Consider the following 25,224-nt stretch of genomic DNA (forward strand, 5'->3'; position numbering starts at 1 on the left):
TGGGCTTTCCAGGTGGCACCAGTGGTAAAGAACCTGCCTGCCAATGCAAGAGACATAAGAGAAGTAGGTTTGACCCCAGGGTTGGGAAGATTCCCTGGAGGAGGGCATGGCAACCCACTCTAGTATTCTTGCTTGAAGAATCCCCATGGACAGAAGAGCCTGGTGGGTACAGTCCATAGGGTTAAAGAGTCAGACACAACTGAAGGGACTTAGCAGGCCGCAAACACAGTGACTCAATACCGTCATGCTATTTGCCAGTGATGCAAATTTGGAGGCCCAAAGGCTCTTTAAGTCTTGAATAGTCAAAGGCATACATCTTAGGCAGTATAATTATCTTAAAAACTTAGTAGATTTTTTAAAAATCTATTTGTTTTCAGATAGTGCTATGTGATAGTAATCACACTCAGAGTTCTTACCTAGACATAATTAAAATCCAAACACAAATGTTTGTGTCTCTTCACCTCCATACCTCCCTCTCTTATCTAATTGTTTATTATAGTTTTAAAGGTCATCAGGTTTGGAATGATGCTTATTCCTTCCCTGTACTGTTTAGAGACCTCTTCAGGTCCCAGAAAATTGGAGGCACAGGCAATGGGGGAACATGAGTTTTTTCACCTGTCCTGAGAGCATGAGGAATCCTTCTGCTTCCTTAGTGCTTTAGAAGAATAAGTACCCTTCTATGGGATTGGTGATCCCATTAAATAATGACCACTTACAGGGCAAGGCTGAAATTTTAAATTTTGTATCTTCAGCAACTTTGTCCTGAGCACATAGAAAATGCCTAATAATGTTTGTAGCACAAATGCATATGAAATTCTTTCATTAGAGTAATCAGAATATATCTTTAGTTCAGTGACTTTCAAAGTATGATCCTTGGACTAGCAGCATACCCATGATCTGGGGACACATGAGAAAAACAAATTCTGGACCCTACTTCAGATCTACTGAATCTGAGGTAGGACCCCTAGATCTTTAATAAAGCTTTCAGAGAGTTCTGTTGCACTCTAGAGCTTGAGAACCATTACACTAGCTCATTAGCTTTTTTCTAAGAATGTCTGGGCTTAAAGCCTTTATCTGCAAGAAGTTAAAACTGCTTTTTCCTCTTAAAGTAAAAGCCTGTTGAATTTGATAAGCAAGGAATTTCCTTAGATATTTAAAAATATTTTTAATATGGGGAGCTGCATGTAAAGATTCCATGAGTTTACGAACAATGTGTTTTGAACCCTGACTTTCTGTAACTTTTCCAGAGATATCCTGTCATTGTTTCATGTACAGGATTTCCATGAAGAGTTAATGAAGTTCAGAGAACAGGTCAATAGCAGGATACAGTCTCAGATTATTCAGGCAGAGATTCCACTGCCCCTCCCACTGCCACTCCCAATACACTTCATTGTATGCTGCTCTCTTGACTTCCTCATCCAGGGTCCCTATAACCTCACATCTTTCACTTATCATGAATTTGAAGTCTGAATCATTTTTACATCATCCATTGAAGAGACTACTGCCATCTAGAAGGATTACTGTACCTTTTTATTTTCAATTTTATTTAATAGATAATATTGAAGTTATCAATTTTTTCTAATAAAGTCAAATTATCTAATAGTCTATGTATTTAGTAGGCGAAATTTAAGATTACCTAGTACAATTTTATCTGAGATACATGGCTTCAATTTACTCAGCACTGAATGTCATTCTGAGCTGACTTTATGACAGCTAATCAATATCTTTAATAGGATACTTCGTGATGCCATCATTTCTTCAAAGTAAGTGTCCTAGAGTAATAGAGCAGTGTCTAACATGATTTAAGCACACATTTCAACTACAGTAGTTGAAAATGTGTAAATACACTTTGCTTTGCTTTTATTATTCTTAGGTGAAATTTGTCCAGGATTATCCATTTCAGCCAAAAATACTTCGACAGTTTTGAACTTTTCCCTCCGAATCCCCATGTAAATTGACGGTAGTGACTGATGGCTTTGTTTACCCAGTAACCCTTGTAAATATTACAATCAGCATTGCCTGAAGTAAGTAATAGGTGAAACTAACTACAGAACCTAAGCTTTCTTGATGGTACCCAAAGTTTCTCAGATTTCAATGTGTGTATGTGCTGGTCACATGATGATCATCTTAAAATGGAGATTCTATTTCAGTAGGTCTGGAGTGGCACTAGAAATTCTGCCTTTCTAACAAACTGATGTTGATGCTGCCAATTCACAAACCACACTTTTGTGTGGACAGTCACCAGAAGGCACATACTGGGAAAGAAAGAAAACCAAATGCAAAATAATTTATAGGGAGCTATTCTGTCCTGCTCACATTCTTTATCAGAAGATAAATAGTTATTTAAAAACACTTATGTCCAGACAGGACTCTGCCATTGAATTACTTTTACCAACTTAGAATTTCTGTTATTTGATGGTTTGCTACAACAAATACTAATTTTTATTTGGTTTTGTTTGCATGTGTGCTTAGTAGTGTCTGACTCTGTGGGACCCCATGGACTGTAGTCTGCTAGGATCCTCTGTCCATGGAATTTTCCAGGCAAGAATACTGAAGTGGGTTGCCATTTCCTACTCCAGGGAATCTTCCCTACCCAGGGATCAACCCCTGTCTCTTGTGTCTCCTGCATTGGCAAGCAGATTCTTTACCACTGTGCCACCCAGAAAGTCCAGTTCATGTTTATTTATATTTATTAACTATCCAACTTTTAAGAATTTTTGAAGTAGTGTATTTTGATAGGGACATGTTCTTACATTTCTGGCCAATGTAGAATGAAAGGGCACCTACTTTTCACTTCCATGCTAATATGAAAAGGAAGGTGAGTATAGGATGGCTAGAGATGGCAGATTCATTTTCAAGCTAAGAGTAAGTAGCACAGAGATTTTTGGCTCTAGATTATTCACTGGCCCTGTAAAAACTGGAGGAGCAATCACTCATTCTGAAGTGCAAGCTTTTTTTTTTTCAAAAGCACGATATGCTTTCTCCCCAGTAATCCACACTTTAATGATGATCACAAAGTGATATTTTCACAGAAAATTCTTTCCAGCACACGTCTTGGCCAGTTTTGCTTGGGCTTCCAGGTATTTCTCATTTCCCTGTCATTCCAGCAGAGGTCATTCTGTTTTCTTAGACTTCACAGACTTCCCACCTTCCTCTGCCCTCCCCTTCGGGTTTCTCTTGATGATCCTGATTAAACAATGAGCAGTCAACTTGGACACTCCTCTTTCTTGGTAATTACTGTTATTTTGGGCTTTCTTTGTGGCTCAGCTAGTAAAGAATCCTTCTGCAATGCAGGAGACCTGGGTTGGGAAGACGCTCTGGAGAAGAGAAAGGCTACCCACTCCAGTACTCAGGCCTGGAGAATTCCATGGACTACATGGGGTTGCAAAGAGTCAGACAAGACTGAGCGACTTTTAGTCACTGTTATTTTTAACTTGAGAAAACCACCTGGTTGGACTCTGGTCTGTTAGCCAGTCAGAAACAGCTGCTTTTGGGGGTTGCCACAGCCATAACGCAGCCTGCTGGGAAATAGAGTCATGTGCAGGAGCTTGGCGTGGGGTCAGTTGGGACCCCCGACCTTGCTGACAACTCATCTTCACCATGGTTTGCTGGCAATATGAGCAGGCGCTGCACCAGCCCAAAGAGAATCCTGCTGTTGTACTGCTCTGTCTCTTCAACACACACACACACATACACACACACATACTTATATTCACTCTCCTTGGAATAATAAGGAAAGTCTTGTGAGGAGATTGGCTGCATGCCATGTTACCATAGGCTATACCGTAGATACTTTGGATAAAGCTTGTAAAGGAACATATGGACCTCATGAAAGAAACACCTGCTTGTTCAAAGTGGAAAACAAAGAAATAAAAGTTGCCCCACTGTTCACTGGAACCCCTAGAAGGAAAGCTGACTGTGATTAAATGAAGAAGCATGCTGGAGGCTCCGTTCTGATTGTATCCTTTCTGCCGAGGCACCTCTCTTCCCTTGGTTTTTAAGCAGATATCATTAAGGATGTGCTCTGTGTTTAGATCTGGGAAACATATTTAAGAAGTTCTCATACTAGGCAGGTTCCAAGATTAAGTAGCTCTTCTTCCAACAAGGATTGATTTTTAAACTCAAGATTTAGATTTGCACCAAACAGCCAATAAGGTTAAGATTTCCAATAGGATCCTTGCACCAGCTCCCAGAGTGTGGGGCATTTTGAAAGAGAATTAGCAACTGAAAACAACTCATCATTGCTTTCAAAAGGACAATTCTAATACCCAGAAATAATTTGGTAGACACAAAGTCTGGAATAACTTAAAATATATATTTGTGCACTTGAAAATGATCTAAAAACGTATCATGAAGACTAAGTTACTTTCAATTAAAATTAGAATCTAAGATCACAAGAGGAAATACTAAGTCATTTTAATCTCATATTCTAATGTAACAAATAAAGCCTATGGCCTGTCACCTTTATTCAGTAAGAGTAGAACATAAATAAAAATTTTCTGCAATATGACTGATCAAGTAAGGATTATTAGAGGCTAATGAAATTCATTATGCATCTACCAAATGGGTTATCACACACACACAAAGAAACACATATGTGTACATATATATACACACATATATGAATATGAATATATATATATATATGTGTTCAGTTCAGTTCAGTCACTCAGTTGTGTCCAACTCTTTGCGACCCCATGAACCGCAGCATGCCATGCCTCCTTGTCCATCACCACCTCCTGGAGTCCACCCAAACCCATGTCCATCGAGTTGGTGATGCCATCCAACCATCTCATCCTCTGTCATCCCCTTCTCCTCCTGCCCTCAATTTTTCCCAGCATCAGGGTCTTTTCCAATGAGTCAGCTCCTCACATCAGATGGCCAAAGTACTGGAGTTTCAGCTTCAACATCTTCCAATGAACACCCAGGACTGATCTCCTTTAGGATGGACTGGTTGGATCTCCTTGCAGTCCGAGGAACTCTCAAGAGTCTTCTCCAACACCACAGTTCAAAAGCATCAATTCTTCGACACTCAGCTTTCTTTATAGTCCAATTCTCACATTCATACATGACTACTGGAAAAACCATAGCCTTGACTAGATGGACCTTTGTTGACAAAGTAATGTCTCTGCTTTTTAATATGCTGTCTAGGTTGGTCTTAACTTTCCTTCTAAGGTTTTCATGGCTGCAATCACCATCTGCAGTGATTTTGGAGCCCCCAAAAATAAAATCAGCCACTGTTTCCACTGTTTCCCCATCTATTTGCCATAAAGTGATGGGACCAGATGCCACGATCTTAGTTTTCTGAATGTTGAGCTTTGAGCCAACTTTTTCACTCTCCTCTTTCACTTTCATCAAGAGGCTCTTTAGCTCTTCTTTCTGCCATAAGGGTGGTGTCATCTGCATATCTGAGGTTATTGATATTTCTGCTGGCAATCTTGATTCCAGCTTGTGCTTCTTCCAGCCCAGCGTTTCTCATGATGTACTCTGCATATAAGTTAAATAAGCAGGGTGACAATATACAGCATATATATGTGTGTGTGTGTGTGTGTATGTGTGTGTGTGTATGTGTATATATATATATATATATATATATATATATATGTATGTATGTATGTATGTATGTATGTATAGTGCTGGAGAAGACTCCTGAAAGTCCCTTGGACAGGGAGGAGATCAAACCAATCAATCTTAAGGGAAATCAACCCTGAATACTCGTTGGAAGGACTGATGCTGAAGCTGAAGCTCCAGTATTTTGGTCATCTAATGAGAACAGCTGACTCATTGGAAAAGTCTCTGATGTTGGGAAAGATTGAGGGCAGAAAGAGAAGAGGGTGTCAGCGGATGAGATGGCTGAATGGCATCACCAGTGCATGGACATGAACTTGGGCAAACTTTGGGAGATGGTTGGGGACAGGGAGACCTGGCGTGCTGTGGTCCTTGGGGTTGCAAAGGGTCAGACACAGTTGGGTGACTGACCACTAACAACAATATGAATATATATACATGGTATAATCTAGTTTTTATAAATAAAATTATATATTTACAGAAACATAGTACTTGTCCACATAGTAAAATATGTGAGATTATATAAAATAAACTATTTTTTCTGAGGAATGGGATTCCGTTCTGTTAGTCGCTCAGTCGTGGCCGACTCTTTCTGACCCCATAGACTGTAGCCCACCAGGCTCTTAGGTCCATGGGATTTTCCAGGCAAGGATTCTGGAGTGGTTTGCCATTTCCTTCTCCAAGGAATGAGATTAAGGATGTTCTCTTTTCTTTTTGTTGAACTGTACTTTCTGATTTTTCTAAAGCTGGCATGACTTGTGTAATAAAGCAACAGCAAAGAATGAGAGGAGGGAAACGGGGTACTAACCATAGTTCAGGGTAATTTAGGCCTGCTTTCAGGTAACATCAAGAGGTCCTAGAGCTCCTGAAGGTGAGCAAACACTGATGTCATGACTCTTTCCTGCCAGGACACACTATTGGATCTGTTAGGGACTCTATTGAGAGCAAACTGCTGTTTGTGAGCCAAATCCAGCCAAAAGCCTGTTTTGCAAATAAAGTTAGACTTAAACATAGTTACATTTATCTATGTATGGCTGTCTGTGGTTGCTCTTATGCTACAAAAGCAGAGTTGAGTAGTTGACATACAGACTATGTGGTCTTGCAAAGTCTAAAATATTTACTATTTGGTCCTTTATGGAATGTTTTTGACTCCTGATCTAGAGCATGTCTTAGGGCAAAGAACTTCTAAACTGTTCTCATTGTATTCAATATGGAACCCGCCTACTCCAACTGGTCTGCACACCCATGTTATCAAAATCTGAGAGATATCATTAGGCTCTTTAGCCTCAAAATTTTCCATGTCATTGGAAATACCATTGTTCCAAATAAATTCAATTCATGTGTGTCTGAGTTAATTGAACATAATTCAACTAAATGTGCTTTTGGAAGATTTGTTTAATATTCAAAAGAAGCACTCACACCATTCCCAGATCCTAGAAGCTGTGTTTCTGCTGGAGGAAATGAGCTTCAGAACCTCCAAAATGAGTTGAAATTAAACTCAAGATAGACAAGGTCAAGTATGCATGAGTATTTCTGCTGTTTTGAAAGATGATGGTTTGAGTAAGGATGAGCCCTGATAAAGATGGCTTGAAAATCTTTAAAATTTGAGTGTCACAAGTTTTTATTCTCAACACCAAGACAAGCCCCTCTATCAAGTTTCTTCCCTGCATTTTATTTATTATAGCTCGGGCACAGACATCAATAAAACACTGCATGTCAAAGTATTCACTTAAAACGTGCCTGTTCTCCTCAGGAAGTTTGCTTCAATTTCAGAGTAGGCAATCAGAGGGAAGCAAGCTCAAATTTACTATTCACAAGGCCAAGCTCTAGGAATCTCCATCAAGTCTGACAAAAACACATTGCTCACCCACATGTGTTGAGGCTATTAGATACTCAAACAAAAGATCAGTTCAACATCTAAGATGCTTCTAAACTGATATATTTTGGGGTCCACAGCCCAACATTCCTTTGTAGTATATATAAACCACCCTGAAAGACAATGACCTCTTGCTCCTCCCTGCTCTATTTTATTATAACTTTCTTTGCATCAGCATTTTCTTATCATATCAGAAGGTTTGTTCCAAGCCTGCTGAGAGGAAGATTTAGCATCTGAACTCAGCCTTCTATAGTAATTATGTGTTAGCCAATGTATTAACCTCCACCTCAATAGCCTCTAATTGATACAAAAATAAGAAGATTATGACAGAAAATCTAGGAAGACTTCCATGGAAATATTAAGGTAGTATCCAGAGTTCTTATGGTTTAGAAACTTAAAATTTAACATGAAATTATTAAAAATAATTTTTTAAAAATAATAGATTTGCATTAAGCTATGAAGTTGATGTGAATTATCTCACATATTCCTCCCACTCTTTTATGAGGAAATTTCTATTATTGTCTGAAGTTTAGATTCAGTGAGATTATTAACTTTCTCAAGATCTTAAGTTAGTAAAAGGTAGAGCAAGAATTCAAAGCCAGGTCCATATGATCACATTACCGGTGTTTTACTGTCTCCCACCTCCCTATCTTTGCACTTTCCTATGTGTTTCCCTTCTGGCTGACTCCGTATTTTCTTTCTGTTATAAAGACATGCCTATTAATTTTAGAAAAAAATTAAAATGAAATAACCTGAGAATGGAAGTAACTGGGTAGGTTTAAGGTAAGTTAAGAGTATTTAGATAAACTTTTATGATTTCATGATTTTGGAACAGAGTGTTGGCATGTAGGGAGAGGGAATGCCTCAGGAAAATTTGATTTTAAACATTTTGAAACTTAAAAGTAGTCATTTAAAAAATAATAAACAATTCTTTTCTTTTCAGATAGAGACTAGAGTTAATCTTTCTTTTGGAAAATTTACTTAAATGGACATTTAGAGTTTTTTCCATTTTTGCAATTATGGAATTATGCAATTCCATGAATGCATCATCTATGTCTACATGTTATGGTGCATTCTTGGTTGCTAGGTATATGTGCAACAAAGCACTTAATGATAAGAGCTTAGGAGAGGTAACCTGATTCACACGTCATCTTCTCTTTGTGTTATACTAGAGAAAAAGTAAATCTGGTGCTGTGCAACCTGAGTGGGATTATTTGTGTTTATTCTAGATGAAATAAACCATATTATAGGGTAAAATACTCTTTTATTATTGAGGCTGTTTTGTCAAAATTGTGGAGCCAGGTCGAGCCAATACATGCGAGAGGTGGACTTTCCCCTTTACAGATTTTCCCATCGTAATTTGCCCTGGGAAAGGGTTAATAATGAGGTGGGTATGGCTTTGACAGAAATGGCCTTCTTTATTTCCCCTTGGGGTCCAGATGTTAACTAGCTCTAGAGGCTAAGGCAACACATTGCTTGCAGTGCTCATGATGGTGGATGAGTGTCTCTCTGTCTCTGGTAGTATGTGAGGAGCTGGTGAAGGAGCAAGGCTAGTAAAGAATTAGGATGTTGGTTTGGATTCTAGGAATAACCACATCTAATAGCAAATTTAAGGGGCTATCTATAAGATTTTGTTTTCAAGGCTTCAGTAAATTCAGTGGCCCTGTGAGCAATTGCAGAAGGACCACCTCTGGATGTGACATGGTGTTCTTCCTTGAACTGATGTGGATGTACGTTGGGCAGGTGTAATATGGGGAGTGGAAACCATCACCCTGCAGCCTGGATTAGCCAAGCAAAACCATTGCAAGGGTCAACTGTGGTTAATATGGCAAGATGAATAGAGGAGGAAGAACCAAAGAAATCTGATCTGAAATATGCATGAGATGGCACCATGGGGGTTCCTAGAAACAGCCTGGAGATACTTTGGGGAGGGGACATTCCCTAGCAATCGAGTGACTGGACTCTGTTGAAAACAAAAAAAGAAATGAAAGTTATCATAGACCATTGAGACCTGGGATATAAGTATTGTAAGATGACAATAAAAATAGGTTCAGCAACAGCTTTTTTTAAAAAATTAAGATACAATTAACTTACAGTATTAGATTAGTTTCAGATGCATAGCATAGTGACTCAATAGTTTTATAGATTATACTCCATTAAAAGTTATGACAAGATAATGGCTACAATTCCCTGTGCTATACAATATATCCTTGTGGCTTATCTATTTTATACATAGTAGTCTGTATCTCTTAATCCCCTAGCTCTGTTTTGCCTCTCCCCCCTTCCCTTTATTTAGCAATAGGCTGCTCTTTACCAAAGACTTCTGCTACCATGGTGGCAAGCCCTGAGTAGCCTGTACCTGACTTCTGTCAGGCCCAGTGGCTGACTTGTTCACTCAGGGGTCAATGTGTTCAATGCTATATAAGGAGGTAAGCTACTTAGTTGGATATTTGGAAACATACTTCCAAATGAAGATCAATCTATCTCCCACATCCATGTAGTGACCTCATGGGGGTTCCTACAAACAGCCTGGAGATACTTTGGAGAGGGGACAATCACTATCAATCAGTCGTCAACCATTGGACTATTTTAAAAACAAATCAATAGAAAGTGACAAGTTATTTGGTAATCATAGACTGTTGAGACCTACTACCCTCCATGGGATATAAAAAAAAAGAAAAAAAGGACAGGGAACTCCTTCAAAGAAGCCAGTGTTCTTTGTGGTATATATGTATATATAAATGTGACATATACACGTGTGTGTGTATGTGTATGTGTGTGTGTGTGTGTGTATACACATATATTCAACCATAAAAAAGAAATGCAATCTTGACATTTGCAAAATCATAGATGGACCTTGAGGTTCATTTATTTTACTAAGTGAAATAAATTAGACAAAGGCAAGTACTATATAATCTCACCTATATGTGGGGTCTAAAAACAAAACAAACAAATAAAAAAGAACAAAAACCAAGCTCATAGAGAGCAGATTGGCAGTTACCAGAAGCAAGGAATAGGGGGAGGTGATGGAAATTGGTGAAGGAAGTCAACAAAATTATAAACTCCCATTTATGAAATAAATGTTATGGAGATGTAATGCATAGCATGGTCACTATAGTTAATACTACTGTATTCCACATATGAAAGTTGCTAAAAATCTTAGAAGATTTTATCACAAGAAAAAAAAATTCTTGAAGTTATATGTGGATGGATGTTAAATATGTTAGAGGGGAAAGCCAGTTCTGACTCCATGTTGAAACTGTTTCTTTGATTTGCTTTTCATTGCTTTTGTTATCATAATGACACATAATGGCCTGCCTCAGAGAATCCTGCCCCTCTGCCTGACTGTTAAGCTAACTTGTCTTTGTTCAGAACCCTGTCCACCTGTAGATGGCAGGAAGAAAGAAATTAACACATACCCCTGCCTGAGACTTGCCATTCTAGGAGACATTTGTAAGATTAACGGCTTTTTTTTACTTTGTTTCCTCACCTCCTCTCGTCTCTGATCCATAAAAGAATCTGGAATCCAGACCCCATAAGATGGTTATATTGAGACATTAGTCTGCCATCTGCTCAAGTTGTATTACTTACTTCAACACCTCATTTCTGATTCTTTAGCCTGTCATGCAGTAAGCAGAGGGAGCTTGCACTCAGTAACAAATAGACTTATTGTGATGATCATTTTGCAACATATACAAATACAGAAACATTACAATTGTATACCTGGAACTAATATAATGCTATATGTCAACTATACCAAAATTTTAAGAAAATAAACCAGTGTTCAAATGCAAAGGTACCCTCTTCAGACTCTTCTTCCCCTAGACTCCTCTTCCACAGAGATTCATGTAAAACATTCCCTACATTCAATGAGTTTGAGCATAAGGAATTTTTATTACCGTGTCAGAAAACTGGTTACAGATTCCATGTGATATGTGTTGATATCTTTCATTAGTTTATTCAGTAAATATTTATGAAACCTCTCTTTGTACTAAGTACTACATTAGGGATTAGGAGATCACAGTGTTTGCTTTCATATTGCTTATGGGCTGTTTCTGAAAAGATTTAAGATGACATATATGAGTGACTATAACACAAGACAATTTGGGATCACAATATAACAAAGATCATAGAAAGATGGGGAAAAAATGGATGGTACTGATTTCCTGAAGGAAACTGCTTTCCACTCAGACTTTGAATTCCTTTCTATGGGTTCTGAGCATGTAGAAGGAGTTAGGGAGAGCAAATGTATTGCATATATTCTGTAGATGTTTTCTCTTTAACTGAGGCTAAACTTGAAACGTTTCCTATAGGTTTTCAAAGAAGAGGGTTGAGAGAGTCAATTCTGAGGCAGGTTGATAAGAAGTCCAGGGATCCCCAAGGAGAGAAGGGTCTGGAATTCTCAAGGAGGAGGAAAGGACAGACTTTTTTTGTCTACATTCCTTAGTCTTAGTCAATTACACAACTCAGTTTAAACTCTGTACTAGGGATTATACAACAACAATGGATCCTGCTTGAGGACAGTTTCTCCTTCTTGAGAATCTTCTGACTAATCCTGATATCTTAGAATGTATATTATGGGAGTGGGTCTGGTAGGATCTTTCGCTTGTTAAATTCTAATCTTGTTATCCTAAAATGTAAATTGTGGGAGTGGATCTGGTAAAATTTTCACAAACTTGAGACATTCTTTTGATTTATTGTAATAACTAATTAAAAGGTATATAACTCCATTGCTAACACTAGCAAGGGGGCACTCTCCATCCCCCTTCTGATGTCTGTGTCAGAAGCTTTCTCTATCTCTTTTATACTTTAATAAAATTTTATTACACAAAAGCTCTGAGCAATCAAGCCTCATCTCTGGCCCCGGATTGAATTCTTCTCCTCCAGAGGCCAAGAATCCCGGGGTCTTTCATGGTTCAGCAACAAACTTTCAGAATCTAAAAATCAAGGAGGATGTTCTGTTCAAGTGTAGCTTTGTAAAATACAAAAAATTGAAGCAAATAATTTTTATGAGGCCTCTTTTTTTTTTTCCTGTTATGACTTTATAAAAGGATACAGAGCTACAATGAAAGGAACTGAAAGTATATGCCTCAGAGCAATTAAAAAGCTTGTTGGAATCTCTCTCAAATATGAGCTATTTTCAGTATATTCACCAGTTGGTGTCTTATCTGTCTAGCAGTCTTTTAGCTAAATACCTGATGTACCTGGAATAAGAACAGCAAAGCTCTAATAAACTGAGATTTGAAGAATGGACTTTGCCCAGAATGTCTGCTACCATTCAACATGGACCTTGTCCACCAAGTAACATATATATAGAACCTATATTTATCTCAGAAAAAAGAACTTTGGATTTCGCCTGGCAATTGCATAGTTGTTATCTGAACTTCAAAGTTCTATTATGAACGCAACTGAAAAAAAATATGTTAGGCTTATGATAATGATTGACTGCTTCAGCTATTAAGAACAAACAAACAGAAATACAAAACCATAACTCCAACCTAAATCTTTAGTTTGGCCCCTGTGGAACATTTAACTCCACAGAAAGATGGATTTATCTTCTCCTTGAGTCTGCTAGTATCAATAGATTTCAAAATACTCTACCCTTTCTACTCATGTAGCTGGAAAAAAAAAAAAAGCAAACCTGATTCACTGATGAGATTTTTAAGCTTGTGAATGCCTACAAAATACTAGTTTTGTGGTAGCTGATTTAGAGAAATGTTCTCGGATAATAATTAGCCCTGTGGTTCTACCTGCTTATCACATATGCTTCTGTTTCTGAGAAAAAGAACCAATATTTTAAATTCTTTCCTGTATTTCAGGCACTATGATAAGTATTGAGCATATAATGAATGGAAAACTCACCTCCTATTCACCCAAAACGTTAAGTTACTATGAGCACTGTCCAACTCACTATAATCAGAAGTGTGGCTTAAATTTCTCCTAAGATTTAAAAGAAGGTGAACTTTTAGCCAAAAGAAGGTGAACTTTTAGTTCACCTTTCAGAAGGTGAACAAAGTAGCCAAACTTCTAATTTTTAATGATCATGAATAGACCTATTCTGGGATAGAGCAGCAAAATAAAGTTACCAACACAATCACAGAGTCCACCAATTCCAGTTTATTATCTAAGTCCAAGTCCTTTCAATAATGTTTCCTTCTCGTCCCCAAGAAGCCATCTCTTTCTCTGATCCCTAGCCTTTACTGAAAGTGGGGGAGAGGGCTTGCCTGATTGGTTCTGGAGCTCATCTCCCTGCTTGAACAGATCTATTCTTCTGGCAGTTCTTTGGGTCAATGCATGGCCCCTTTTGTGTTGAGACCCTCAAACAGTCTGTACTTCACTAGCTTGGCTCAATTTTTCAGTCTGATGCCCTCCAGGTCTTGCCTTTCTTAACACAATTTGTTGTATAATCCTTAAGTGCTTGTAAAAAAAAAAAAAAAACCCTCTTTATACACACACATGCAGACACACACACATTCCCTACCACTCTGATGAGCCTTCTTTGCTCCACAATAAATTAGGATACACAAGTATATATGTTTTTATGATATATCAGAAGTAAATAATGAAGCATGCAGTTCATGCAAAAATATTCCTACCAAGCACTGTATGTTCATTTTGTCTGGGAAGAATTTTTAAGTAAGGTTTAAGAGATGTGGGAAAGACTAGAAGGAGAAATAGTTTCTGGCACAAAATCCAAGAAATGGAATGGAAGTGATTTAAAACACATGATTTCATTTTCCATGAGCTTTGGAGATAAAAACTATTATTTCTCTTTATTTTAGGGTCAGAAAAATGACACATTTCACCAAACAAAAAGGCAACAGGAAAACATTTTTAAAGAGATAAAGATTAAAGACGAAAGAAACTGAATGACAGTATTGTTTTTGGTTTTGCTTTTAAGCAAAAGATAAAGCAGAAAGATAGCTGCAGGTTGTTACAGAATTTAGCTGATAAAATATGCCTTGGAAGAGAAATCTGTGATTTAGGAAGATGCTTATAAGAATTTCTTTTTATAATCTGACCTGACCACTCTCCTCAGAGCACACTCCATCTCTCGGGCAATCAGCAGTGGCTCCATCAAAGTCCGCTTTGTATAAATATTAACTCATCTTCAAAGAAACATGCAAGTACTCAATTCAAACCTACTTGGCTTTTCTAGGCAGGCAATGGATTATAACTATCCGCTTGGTTCCCTTTCGCTGCCTCCCTGTGACCTTCGGAACTGAGATAAGTAAAACCCTAGAAGTTCAGCCTTGATCAGTTTCTCAGTCTTGTCTGGTCTTCCTAACCTTGTAAGGGGCCCAAAGCTAACAGCTCTCTCTCAGCTTCTGTTCAGAATTGCTGCAGGTCTGGATCTGACCCATAGAGTCTAAGAAAAAATTGGGATTCATAAGTTACTTCCTTGTCCCTCTCATTTCATTAAATGTTCCTGTTGACTAAAACAACAACAAAAAAGCATAATCTAAAAGTTGAGATTTATGTTTATGTGGCAGGCTTGCCAAGGACTTAAACCTGGGAAACAGCCTCTCAGACAGCTTTGAGGGCTGCTCCAAAAAGGTAAGGGAGGAGTCAGCATATATAGGAGTTTTGAAAAAAAGAAAAAAAAAAACAGGTTAATTACTGTTAGTTAAAGAAAAGCAGACACCTCAAGTTAATTAATTTTGTACTTTTCTATGCATGGGAAGATGCAAGAATCTGGGCTCAATAAGATCATTCCTTTGATATGTATATTAACTATCTAGGACCATATCCTGCTTAATTCCATCCTGAATCCCTTCAGGGTGCCCAGCTGGGGGCAGTAAACTACTTCAGTAAACAACATACTTTGTTTACTGATATAGCAGGCAGCATTCATTTTCTATGGGGCTTCCCTGATGGCTCAGCAGGTAAAGAATCCCTCTGCAGTTCAGGAGACCTAGGAGAGGAGGGTTCAATCCCTGGGTGCCGAAGATCCCCTGGAGGAGGAAAGGACAACCCACTCCAGTACTCTTGCCTGAAAAATCCCATGGACAGAGGAACCTGGCAGGCTAAAGTCCATAGAGTCGCAGAGTCAGCTACACAAACACAAGCATTATTAGTCCACAGCCCTCAACTTCCCCCTTCCCCATATCATTCCACAGGCAGAATTTTACCCATGAGCCCCAACCTCTATGTGGGTACCTGCTAACCTGCTTGTTGACTGAACTTGCTTACATCCAGAGACAGATCCTGCCAGATCCCCGCCCACTACTGTGGAATCCTGCCTCTTCTCTAGTGTGAATTTCTCCCAAACCTGCTCTACGAGTTTCTCCCTATCATTTGTTTTGCTTCCCACTTCAGCCTGGGTTCCAGATTCTGCCTTCTCACACTGGCCTTCTATGCCACTAACAGAGCAACATAACTGTTCCTCCTAGAATCATCGAATCGTCAGGCTGAGTTTTGCATTGTTTCCAAAGCCTTGCTGCCAGTGCTTTCTAGGATTAGCCACACTCATAGATGTGGGATGACTCTTAGGGATCATGTAATGCCAATAAACTGTCTAAGATCATACAACTTTGCTTATACATTTTATACAAAGGAGTTGTTGTTCTTTAGTCGCTCAGTAATGCCCAACTCTTTGCTACCCCATGGACTGCAGCATGCCAGCCTTCCCTGTCCTTCACTCTCTCCTGAAGTTTGCTTAAACTCATATCCCTTGAGTAGGTGATGCCATCCAACCATCTCATCCTCTGTCACCCTCTTCTCCTCCTGCCTTCAATCTTTTCCAGCATCAGGGACTTTTCTAATGAGTTGGCTCTTCACATCAGGTGGTCCAAGTATTGGAGCTTCAGCTTCAGCATCAGTCCTTCCAATGAATATTCAGGACTGAATTCCTTTAACATTGGTTTGATTTCCTTACAGTCCAAGGAAGTCTCCAGAGTTTTCTTCAACACCACAGCTCATAAGCATCAATTCTTTGGCACTCAGCCTTCCTCGTGGTCCAACTCTCATATCCACACATGACTACTGAAAAAGCCATAATTTTGACAATATGGACCCTTGTTGGCAAGAGATGTCTCTGCTTTTAATATACTGTTTAGGTTTTTCATAGTTTTCCTTCCAAGGAACAAGTGTCTTTCAATTTCATGGCTGCAATCACCATCTGCAGTGATTTTAAAGTCCAATACAAAGGAGTACTCAAGGAAGATATATGTGTCACTAGATATACCTGATCCTATACATCTCCAAGACCAGCAGCTTCCACTGTAGACTGTAGTATTGTGATTAAAACGCACAGGTTATGTTATCCAATATTAAGGGCTGTAGAACAATGGAATTAATTGATATTTATTTCCTCTAGGCTGTGGAAATCCTACACATCAAATAAAATTCCCACACAAGATGGGGAGAAAAGGTGCTGAGCACTCAGCAACAACATGTTCCAAATGTTTGGCTTCACACTGTTAGAACTACAGGACTCATCTGGGACTCAAGTTGGACTTTGAAAAATGCAAACGAATCCTTCAAACTATATAAGAGAAGAGAAAAGTAAACCAGGAGCAAAGATTCAGAGAGTGGGATAATTGGTGGAGCAGAAGCCAGCATTCAGTTCACTTAAGTTCAGTCACTTAGTTGTATCTGACTCTTTGCAACCCCATGAACTGCAGCACGCAAGGCATCCTTGTCCATCACCAACTCCTGGAGTCCAGCCAAACTCATGTCCATTGAGTCAGTGATGCCTTCCAACCATCTCATCCTCTGTCATCCCCTTCTCCTCCTGCCCTCAATCTTTCCCAACATCAGGGTCTTTTCAAATGAGTCAGCCCTTGACATCAGGTGGCCAAAAAATTGGAGTTTCGGCTTCAACATCAGTCCTTCCAGTGAACACCCAGGACTGATCTCCTTTAGGATGGAGTGGTTGGATCTCCTTGCACTCGAAGGGACTCAAGAGTCTTCTCCAACACCACAGTTCAAAAGCATCAATTCTTTGACACTCAGCTTTCTTTATAGTCCAAATCTCACATCCATACATGACTACTGGAAAAACCATAGCCTTGACTAGATGGATCTTTGATGACAAAGTAATGTCTCTGTTTTTTAATATGCTGTCTAGGTTGGTCATAACTTTCCTTCCAAGCAGTAACTGTCTTTTAATTTCATGGCTGCAATCACCATCTGCAGTGATTTTGGAGCAGAAAAAAAATAGTCATCCACTGTTTCCCCATCTATTTGTCATGAAGTGATGAGACCAGATGCCATGATCTTAGTTTTCTGAATGTTGAACTTTAAGCCAACTTTTTCACTCTCCTCTTTCACTTTCATCAAGAGGCTCCTTAGTTCTTCTTCACTTTCTGCCATAAGGGTGGTGTCATCTGCATAACTGAGGTTATTGATATTTCTCCTGGCAATCTTGATCTCAGCTTGTGCTTCATCCAGCCCAGTGTTTCTCATGATGTACTCTGCATATAACAGGGTGACAATATACAGCCTTGACGTACTCCTTTTCCTATTTGGAACCAGTCTGTTTTTCCATGTCCAGTTCTAAGTGTTACTTCCTGACCTGCATACAGGTTTCTCAAGAGGCAGGTCAGGTGGTCTGGTATTCCCATCTCTTTCAGAATTTTCCACAGTTTCTTGTGATCCACACAGTCAAAGGCTTTGGTGTAGTCAATAAAGCAGAAATAGATGTTTTTCTGGAACTCTCTTGCTTTTTTGATGATCCATTGGATGTTGGCAATTTGATCTCTGGTTTCTCTGCCTTTTCTAAAACCAGCTTGAACATCTGGACGTTCACAGTTCACATATTGCTGAAGCCTGGCTTGGGGAATTTTGAGCATTACTTTACTAGCGTGTGAGATGAATGCAATTTTGCAGAAGTTTGAGCATTCTTTGGCATTGCCTTTCTTTGGGATTGGAACGAAAACTGACCTTTTCCAGTCCTGTGGCCACTGCTGAGTTTTCCAAATTTGCTGGCATATTGAGTGCAGCACTTTCACAGCATCATCTTTTAGGATTTGAAATAGCTCTACTGGAATTCCATCACCTCCTCTAGCTTTGTTCATAGTGTTGTTACCTAATGCCCACTTGACTTCATATTCCAGGAAGTCTAGCTCTAGGTGAGTGATCACATCATCATGATAATCTGGGTCGTGAAGATCTTTTTTGTACAGTTCTTCTGTGTATTCTTGCCACCTCTTCTTAATATCTTCTGGTTCTTTTAGATACATACGGTTTCTGTCTTTTATTGAGCCCATCTTTGCATGAAATGTTCCCTTGGTATCTCTAATTTTCTTGAAGAGATCTCTGGTCTTTCCCATTTTGTTGTTTTCCTCTATTTCTTTGCATTGATCACTGAGGAAGGCTTTCTTACCTCTCCTTGCTATTCTTTGGAATTCTGCATTCAAGTGGGTATATCTTTCCTTTTCTCCTTTGCTTTTTGCTTCTCTTCTTTTCACATCTATTTGTAAGGTCTCCTCAGACAGCCATTTTGCCTTTTTGCATTGCTTTTTCTCGGGGATGCTCTTGCTCCCTGTCTCCTGTACAATGTCACCAACCTTCATCAGGCACTCTGTCTGTCAGATCTAGTCCCTTAAATCTATTTCTCACTTCCACTGTATAATCATAAGGGATTTTATTTAGGTCATACCTGAATGGTCTAGTGGTTTTCCCCACTTTCTTCAATTTCAGTCTGAATTTGGCAATAAGCAGTTCATGATCTGAGCCACAGTCAGCTCCAGTCTTGTTTTTGCTGACTGTGTAGAGCTTCTCCATCTTTTGCTGCAAAGAATATAATCAATCTGATTTCAGTGTCAGCCATCTGGTGATGTCCATGTGTAGAGTCTTCTCTTGTGTTGTTGGAAGAGGGTGTTTGCTATGACCAGTGAATTCACTTGGCAAAACTCTATTAGCCTTTGCCCTGCTTCATTCTGTACTCCAAGGCCAAATTTGCCTGTTACTCCAGGTGTTTTTTGACTTCCTAGTTTTGCATTCCAGTCCCCTATAATGAAAAGGACATCTTTTTTGGATGTTAGTTCTAAAAGGTCTTGTACATCTTCACAGAACCGTTCAACTTCAGTTTCTTCAGTGTTACTGGCTTGGGCATAGACTTGGATTACCGTGATATTGAATGGTTTGCCTTGGAAATGAACAGAGATCATTCTGTCATTTTTGAGACTGCATTCAAGTACTGCATTTCGGACTGGTCCAGACTAATTTGAAAGGGGCTATGTGTTGGATCAAGAGAAGATGCCAATGATACTTGTCAGAATTTGTGCTAAAAAAAGACTTCTATTGCCACAGAGAACCTGGGGGAAATGCCTCTGGTTTACAAAGCGGAATAAGAACTCATGAGACAAAGTTATCTCTTTGGAGTACCTTCTCAAATGTGACATTGAACTCAAACTTCAACCTTCTGAACCTCACTTTTTTTTGGTTGCTCCTTTCAGTTCTAAAGCAGATATAAGACAACCAGTGTTGCCAACCCTATGTGTCTGTATTGAGAAAGGGATGTAAAACTGAGAGAGTGAACTTCTCCTCATTAACCATATCATAACATTGTAATAATATATACTTGTCAGTGTCTTTCTTTTATAAACGTGATTTCACTACAGCATCGCGTTTGGTTTGATTTAGGGAAGTAATATGTGTGATCTTGTTTAGGATAAGTCATATGAGTCCCATCTGAACCACAAAAGTTTTGAGTTAATACGAGTGCACTCAGGTTGGTCTCCCACAAGCATAGAGTAGTTCCTGGATTCCCAATTGTCAATAGTACCAAGACAACCCTGTGTGTTCAGTCACTTCAGCTGTGTCTGACTCTTTGCAATGCTTTGAACTATAGCCTGCCAGGCTCCTCAATCTTAATACTGGAGTGGGTTGCCATGCCCTCCTCCAGGGGATCTTTCTGAACCAAGGATCGACCCCATGTCTCTGGTGTCTCCTGCATTATAGGTGGGTTCTTTTCCCCTGAGCCACCAGGGATGCCCAGGTAACCCTAGAATCACAGTCTATTTTCTCTTCTGTTTGAATCTTTGCCTTAGATTGCAACTGAACTTGAGTGCTCTGCTGAAAACTTGAGTCCACTCTTGAATCCCAGGCTTCATGCATCAGACTGTGACCCCTGAGTTATTCTCTTGTCAACTCCTCAACCCTGGAAACAGGGCACAGTATCTATGATCCAGACTTAGATTAACATCCTAAAAATTGTTTCCAGGAGACTTGTTGTTCAGTTGCTCAGTCACGTCCAACTCTTTGTGACCCCATGGACTGCAGCACGCCACGCTTCCCTGTCCTTCGTCATCTCCTAGAGATTGCTGAAACTCATGTCCTTTGAGTACATCAGTGATGCCATCCAACCATATCATCCTCTGTTGTTCCCTTCTCTTCTTGCCTTCAATCTTTCCCAGCATCAGGGTCTTTTCTAATAAGTCAGCTCTTCACATCATGTGGCCAAAGTATTAGAGTTTCAATTTCAGCATTAGTCATTTCAATGACTATTCAGGGTTGATTTCCTTTAGGATTGACGAGTTAGACTCCTTAATGTCCAAGGGACTTTCAAGAGTCTTCTCCAACACCACAGTTCAAAAGCATCAATTCTTTGGTGCTCAGTCTTCTTTTTGGTAGGACTCTCACATCCATACATGACTACTGAAAGAAACCATAGCTTTGACTATACGGACCTTTGTCAGTAAAGTAATGTCTTTGCTTTAAAATATGCTGTGTAGATTTGTCATAGTTTTTCTTCCAAGGAGCAAGTGTCTTAATTTCATGGCTGCATTCACCATCTGCAGTGATTCTGGAGCCCAAGAAAATAAACTCTGTCACTGCTCCCATTGTTTCCCCATCTATTTGCCATGAAGTGATGGGACAGGATGCCATGATCTTTGTCTTTTCAATGTTGAATTTTAAGCCAACTTTTTCACTCTCCTCCTTCACCTTCATCAAGAGTCTCTTTAGCTCCACTTCCCTTTCTGCCATAAGGGTGGTGCCATCAGCATATCTCAGATTATTTATATTTCTCCCAGTAATCTTGATATCACCCTGTGCTACATTCAGCCTGGCATTTCTCATGATGTACTCTGCATATAAGTTAAATAATCAGGGTGACAATATACAACCTTGATGTACTCCTTCCCCGATTTGGAACAAGTCTGTTGTTCCATGTCTGGTTCTAACTGTTGCTTCTTGACCTGCATGCAGGTGTCTCAGGAGGCAGGGAAGGTGGTCTGGTATTCCCATCTCTTGAAGAATTTTCCATGTTTGTTGTGATTCAAACAGTCAAAGGCTTTAGCATAGTCAATAAAGCAGAAATAGATGTTTTTCTGGAACTCTCTTTCTTTTTCTATGATCCAACAGATGTTGGCAATTTGATCCCTGATTCCTCTGCCATTTCTAAATCCAGCTTGAACATCTGGGAGTTCTTGGTTCACATATTGTTGAAGCCTAACTTGGGGAATTTTGAGCATTACTTTGCTAGCATGTGAAATGAGTGCCATTGTGTGGTAGATTGAACATTCTTTGGCATTGCCCCTCTTTGGGATTGGAATGAAAACTGAACTTTTCCAGTCCTGTGGCCACTGCTGAGCTTTCCAAATTTGCTTACATATTGAGTGCAGCAGTTTCATTACATCATGTTTAAGGATTTGAAATAGCACAGTAGGAATTCTGTAGCTTCCACTAGCTTTGTTGGTAGTGATACTTCCTAAGGCTAGTTAACTTTTCACTCCAAGATATCTGGCTCTAGGTGAGTGATCACACCATTGTAGTTATCTGAGTCATTAAGATCTTTTTTGTATAGTTCTGTGTATACTTGCCCCCTCTTTTTAGTATCTTCTGCTTCTGTTATGTTCATACTGTTTTTGTCTTTTATTGTGCCCATTTTTGCATGGAATATTCTCTTGGTATCTCTAATTTTCTTGAAATATATCTAGTCTTTCCCATTCTATTGTTTTCCTCTATTTATTTGCATTGTTCACTTAGGAAGGCTTTCTTATCTCTTCTAAATGTTCTTTGGAACTCTGCATTCAGATGGGTATATCTTTCCTTTTCTCCTTTGCCTTTCACTTCTTTTCTTTTCTCAGCTATTTGCAATGCCTCCTCAGATAACCATTTTGCCTTTTTGCATTTCTTTTTCTTGGGAATGGTTTTGATCACCACCTTCTGTGCAATGTTATGAACCTCTATCCATAGTTCTTCAGGCATTCTATCAGATCTAATTCCTTGAATCTATTTGTCACTTCCACTGTATACTCATAAGGGATTTGATTTAGGTCATACCTGAATGACCTAGTGGTTTCCCCTACTTTCTTCAACTTAAGTCTGAATTTGGCAATAAGGAGTTCATGATCTGAGCCGCAGTCAGCTCCCAGTCTTGTTTTTGCTGACTGTAAAGAGCTTCTCCATCTTTTGCTGCAAAGAATATAATCAATCTGATTTCCATATTGACCATCTGATGATGTCCATGTGTAGAGTTCTCTTGTGTTGTTGAAAGACTGTGTTTGCTATGACCAGTGAATTCTCTTGTCAAACTCTGTTAGCCTTTGCCCTTCTTCATTTTGTACTCTAGGGTCAAACTTGCCTGTTACTCCAGGTATCATTTGACTTGCTACTTTGCATTCCAGTCACCTACGATGAAAAAGACTTTTTTTTTTTTGGTGTTAGTTCTACGTCTTGTAAGCCTTCATAGAACCATTCAACTTCAGCTTCTTCAGCATAACTGGTTGGGATGTAGACTTGGATTGCTGTGATATTGAATGCTTTGCCTTGGAAATGAACAGAGATCATTCTGTTGTCTTTGAGACATGCACACAAGTATTGCATTTCAGACTCTTTAGTTGAATGATGGCTACTCCATTTCTTCTAAGGGATTTTTGCTCACAAGAGTAGATATAATGGTTATCTAATTAAATTTGCCCATTCCAGTCCATTTTAGTTCACTGATTCCTAAAATGTCAATCTTCACTCTTGCTGTCTCCTGTTTGAGCACTTCCAATTACTTTGATTCATGGACCAGGAGACTTACACGGCTTTTTCTCTCAACATAAATTTACTAACTACTAATTAACCCTGGTAGCAAAGCCTTTAATAGTTAATTTCTCTCAGTCTTAGGAGAATGCTTCTGTTTCTCCCCTTCCCCTAGCCTGCAGTGAAGGTTCCCCAAATGCTTGCAGCCATGTTCACCATATGGACTACACACTTATCTTATATACACAAGCTGTGATCCCACCACTCTCTTTCCTGATGAAAAGCCTCGTCATACCTTGAATTATTTTCCTAGTTGATGACAAAAGAAAAACATACAACCTAAAAGTTGAGAATTATGTTCTATTTGGTGACCTAACTGAGAACTACGTCTTGGGAAGGCAGCCTCTCAAATAGCTCTAAGGAACTCTTCCAAAGTGGTTAGAGAGGAACCAGGATATATGAGTTTTTGCTAGGGAAAAAAAAACTATAGTCAAACATCAAAAGATTATTGCTAATCACACAGGCACAAAAAACAGACATCCCATCCTATGTAGTGCTTTTCTACGTATGGGAAGATGGAAGAATCTGGATTCACGGAAATTATTCCTTTGATAGGCATGTGTGTTAGTCGCTCAGTCATGTCCAACTCTTTGCAACCCCATGGGCTGTAGCCTGCTAGGCTCCTCCATCCATGGAATTTCCCAGGCAAGAATACTGGCATGGGTTGCCATTTCCTTCTCCAGGGGATCTTCCCTGCCAAGGGATTGAACCCATATCTCCCACATTGTAGGCAGACTTTTTACCATCTGAGCCACCACGTAAATGTTTGTGGTCAGTACCCTGTTTTTCTCTCCAATTGAATTCCCCTCCAGGTACAAGTCTGATGGTTGATGGCTTGATGGCAGGTGACATTCTTTGTTCAACTAAAACAGCATGTGACATTCTTTGTCTACTTAGCGTAAAGCCACAAACCAAGTCCATACCTGTTTCTCCCTTAGCTTCTACACATTTCTCTTTGGTTCAGCTGTTGTTTAGTTTCTAAGTCATGTGTAGCTCTTTTGTGACCCATGCACTGTAGCCCTCCAAGCTCCTCTGTGCATGGGATTTCCAGGCAAGAATACTGGAGTAGGTTGCCATTTTCTTCGCCAGAGGATCTTCCCAACCCAGGGATCGAACCTGAGTCTCTGGTATTGGCAGGCGGATTGTTTACCACTAGCCATCAGGGAAGCCCATTGATTCAGCTGACAAGGATCTTATTTCAACACAATACAGTATCCCATTGAAACTGAACCCTTAAAGCTAATTGCTTAGGTTTTGAACACTTCAAATAATTTCAGGCACATACAGCCTTGTAGGGAGAGCTTCACATCAGTAAGACATTCAGACACCACTGCATTCACACATCCCCCAAATTCTAGCATCTCTCAAAACAGGTAAAAGTTTTCCTACACAAAGTCACAGATTCAGATCAGATTCTATCACCCTAGCTTTTCAGTGGACACTGACAGAAATTAAATTACTTTGTCTTGACCTAAAGCAGAGGCTGATGCTCAGCACTTCCCTTTTGGAGACAGAGTTCACATTTAGAGATGTTCTAATTTCCCTTTTAGAGATGTTGCTTCTTGTTGGCAATTCTGGTTCCTGAAGAAAGAACTCTGCTGTGTTGCTGGCCAGGGTCAAGCTTCCACAGAGCAGCTGGTGAAGCACGTGTTGATTGCAGGAAGGCAACACCCAGGCTGCTTTTCAAAGCCTGATTTTGTGATTCTATCAGATTGTTGTGAGGATTCTCAATCATTAATGAGCAAAATGCTCAGGAAATATTCTAATAATTGTGCTATTTGTCTCTGGGAATAACTCCT

Source organism: Giraffa tippelskirchi, chromosome 12, assembly GCF_054371585.1.
Source record: "Giraffa tippelskirchi isolate mGirTip1 chromosome 12, T2T-mGirTip1v1.2.pri, whole genome shotgun sequence".
Lineage (NCBI taxonomy): Eukaryota > Metazoa > Chordata > Mammalia > Artiodactyla > Giraffidae > Giraffa > Giraffa tippelskirchi.